The sequence below is a fragment of the Anolis sagrei genome, chromosome 2, assembly GCF_037176765.1.
Source record: "Anolis sagrei isolate rAnoSag1 chromosome 2, rAnoSag1.mat, whole genome shotgun sequence".
Lineage (NCBI taxonomy): Eukaryota > Metazoa > Chordata > Lepidosauria > Squamata > Dactyloidae > Anolis > Anolis sagrei.
Window position 1 is genome coordinate 273,054,803 of NC_090022.1, and position 3,794 is coordinate 273,058,596.

Genomic DNA, 3,794 nt, shown 5'->3' on the forward strand with positions numbered 1-3,794 from the left:
CAGAGGTTTGCCATCGCTTTCCTTGAAAGCTGACAAGGTGTGGTTCCTCTAAAGTCACACTGTGAGTTTTCAAGGCTGAGCATTGATTTGAACCTTGGACTTTCAGAGGGCCCTTCTACATTGCCATATAATCCAGGATATCAAGGCAGATAATCCACATTATCTGCTTTGAACTGGATTATTTGAGTCTGCACTGCCATATAATCCAGTTCAAAGCAAATAATTTCGGTTTTATGCAGTTGGGTAGAAGGGGCCAAAGAATGCTAATCCAACACTCAACCCATTACACTACAATAGCTCTTTCGTGGATCTTACTAGAGAGAAAGGTTTCTATGGAGTGTATTTGTATAATAGCTTGGATTTTAATCTGCCCCTCTTCTTGCTACTGCATTTTTATTCTTTGATAATTTCTCACTCCTGCTATTAAAAGTAGGCTATTAAAAAGGTGAGCTATTTATGGCTTACCAGATGTTGGACTTACCACTCCAATCTGTTTTAGCCAGTGTAGTCAATGGTGAAAGATGCCAGGTGTTGCAGCCCAGTATTTGAAGCTTGCCCACTTCTGCCATAAATTTATCAGTCAGGTGAACAGGAGGTTGAGGGTGGGTTTTTAAAGTCTATGACTCCTTGGAGGATTCCTGCGGCTGAAAAACAGCTCCAGATGCAGTGGATTGGCTCACCTGTTTAATATTTTTGCCAAGATGACATTGAGAAATCCAAAAGCTTGCTTTGCTATTGTTAGCACCACAGCATATAGATCTTTTAAAAATGTATAAGCACAATTATTTGGAATCTAGTTTGCCTCCTGCCCTAAATGCTACAGAAAGCGCACAACAGACAGCTGGGACGTGCACATGGTAAAGACGATGTCCTATTTCCTGTTGCTTCATACTGCAGAGGGCCTTGTGGCTGAATTTAGCAATCCAACTGAAGTCCGCTTGAAATGTTGAAGCTTCTTAGCACTATATGACTTAAAGAACAGAATACGCTAAAGATGGAAAGTTACCCAGTTCCCATGAAAAGAAACAAGGCGTTCTGGATGAGAATTCATTTGTGGTCACAGGCAATAGAAAACATTCCACTGAAAATAGCAATAAGGTTTAGGAATGCAACTAAACTGAGTTGCTCTCCCAAAGCTACATCAGTAAGCTACATGCCTAAGTCCCTTTACCCACATCTCAAATCTGATATTCCTACCACCCAGAAGTTTCTTGGCAAGATGCAATGAACAAACTCACTAAAATGTATATGAATTGCTACCCACAAGCCTTGGTATACATATAGAACTTGTATAGCATCTAAAAAGTTTTTTTTATCACAAAGAAGTTGGGGTGGGTGGGTGTGGATTTATACCATATTCATATAGAGCTGCTTATTTATTTATTTATTTATTGTATCAGAAGTGAATTGAGGGTACAGTTCTAATGTATTTAAACACAAATTTTAAATTTTGGCATTATACTAAATGTCCTTTGACCAATATCTGGCTACTTGGAGTGCCTCTGGTGTTGCTATAAGAAGGTCCTCCATTGTGCATGTGGCAGGGCTCAGACTGCATTGTAATAGGTGGTCTGTGGTTTGCTCTTCTCCACACTCGCATGTCGTGGACTCCACTCTGTAGCCCTATTTCTTAAGGTTGGCTCTGCATCTCGTGGTGCCAGAGCAGTCTGAACAGTGCCTTTCAAGTCACCTAGTCTTCTGTGTGCCCAGGAGGGAGTCTCTCATTCACTATAAGCCATTGATTGAGGTTCCAGGTTTTAGCCTGCCATTTTTGGACTCTCACTTGCTGAGGTGTTCCTGCCAGTATCTCTGTAGATCTTAGAAAGCTTTTTCTTGATTTATGGCATTGGCGTGCTGGCTGATGTCCAAACAGGGGTGGGCCAGAGATGTCACTGCCTTGTTCATTATTGGCTGCTACTTCCTGGCGGTTGTCAGGTGGTGCAATACCAGCTAAACAGTATAATTTCTCCAGTGTTGTAGGGCGTAGACATCCTGTGATAATGCGGCATGTCTCATTAAGAGCCATATCCACTCTCTTAATGTGGTGACATGTGTTCCACGTTGGGCATACGTATTCAGCAGCAGAGTAGCAAAACACAAGGACAGGTATCTTCACTGTGTCTGGTTGTGATCCTCAGGTTGTGCCAGTCATTATTTCTAGTGCCCACTTTTTGCTTGATAGTCAAGCAATGCTTCTTATAAGTCAGAGTACAGAGATCCTAAAACTCTTCAAACCTGTTCTTCACGGCTATTTCATTATATTTGCAGAACTTAGATAAGATTTCTCTTTTAGTGGAAAACAGTGTGCTCCTAGGACTTAATTTTGACACGTGACTGCAACTCTTGGAATGCCTCATTTGTGAATTGTAGGCCTTCAAAGTAACTTTTCAATGCTTTGTCCTGTTAAAGAATGTCAGCATTTCTACTGCAGACACCACAGAATAAAAGCAGTAGTCCCTCCACATTTGTGGTTTTGATAATTAATGGTTTTGATTAAAAATGTTTTCTCTAGGGATCTCTAAGTCCTCCAGTCAGATTCTATGGTCAACTTTCTTCAGTCATCCAGGAGGACTAATAAGATTTTCTAGAGCAAACATCTTTCTGGTGTGATTCTGTGGTCAGTTTCCAAGTGAATTCAACCACAGAGTCATGCTGGAAGACCTAGAAATCTATGGAGAGATGTTCTCCCTGGTTAAAATATCAATTTCATTATTATTATTTTTACTATCACAGGGATCATGTGCTCCTAATCCCAGTGAATAGTGAGGGCTGACTGTACAAGTTTTTCATAATACAAAAAAAGACAAAAGCTTGTATATGCAAGTTTTGGTTCTTAGAAACGTCATATGCAGGCACTTTTATGCATGCTGTGGTTGGTGGGACTGATTTGTCATCTTTCCACTTCAAAGCACAACTGGAAAGCTTTAGATAATGCTGACTACCACATCACTTATTTGAAAGGTCAGAAGACTTGTAGCCCCATATGGAGATTATAGATTGGCCAATATTTTGTTAAAGACCAAAAATGGAGCAATCCAAAGTTCAAGAAACTCTCTCCCTATGAAACCTCATTGTATACTAAACGTGTTCATCAGAGTGTGAAAGAACCCTTTGTTTTATCATTGCGAGAGACAAACATAGCTATCCCTTTGGCAATTAATTTTAGCAATTAATTGTATTCCCCAGCATCTGCATTCTACACTGAGTGATAAGTCAAGAAACAAGTGATTCAGATTTTTAAAAATGGGACGCATAACAATCCCATAGGGTAGTTGAAAGTAGCCGAAAGATATCTTACATACAAACTGTTTCCCCTTCCCTCAAAATACACTGGCATATTTTAAAAGCAAAACTGCACTGACACACTCTACAATGCCATGCCTATTTCCAAATGAACATAAAATACATACACATTGTGAATGAAATAAAATATTGTTCTTTCTTATGCACATGAAAAAAATATTCAAGTGCCTTCATAATTAGATCACTGGAACTTTGGGTTGGCCTATTACCCACTTCCTTTTAACAAAAGGTTAACAAACTTTTAGTCTTTTACCAAACGTTTACTTCCTTGTTTGGATTCTAGCAATACTTAAAACCAAAAAGCCCAACACTATTGTGTAATTGCTGTATCTTGCTAGAGCAGAACTGCCAGCACCACTCTCCAACGCATACACACACAGTATCTCTTCTACATGTAAGCATACAATATGGAATGTGTGCATAAATAAATAAATAAATAAATAAATAAATAAATAAATTTAATATTATAAATAACTACTTTCTTGGACAAA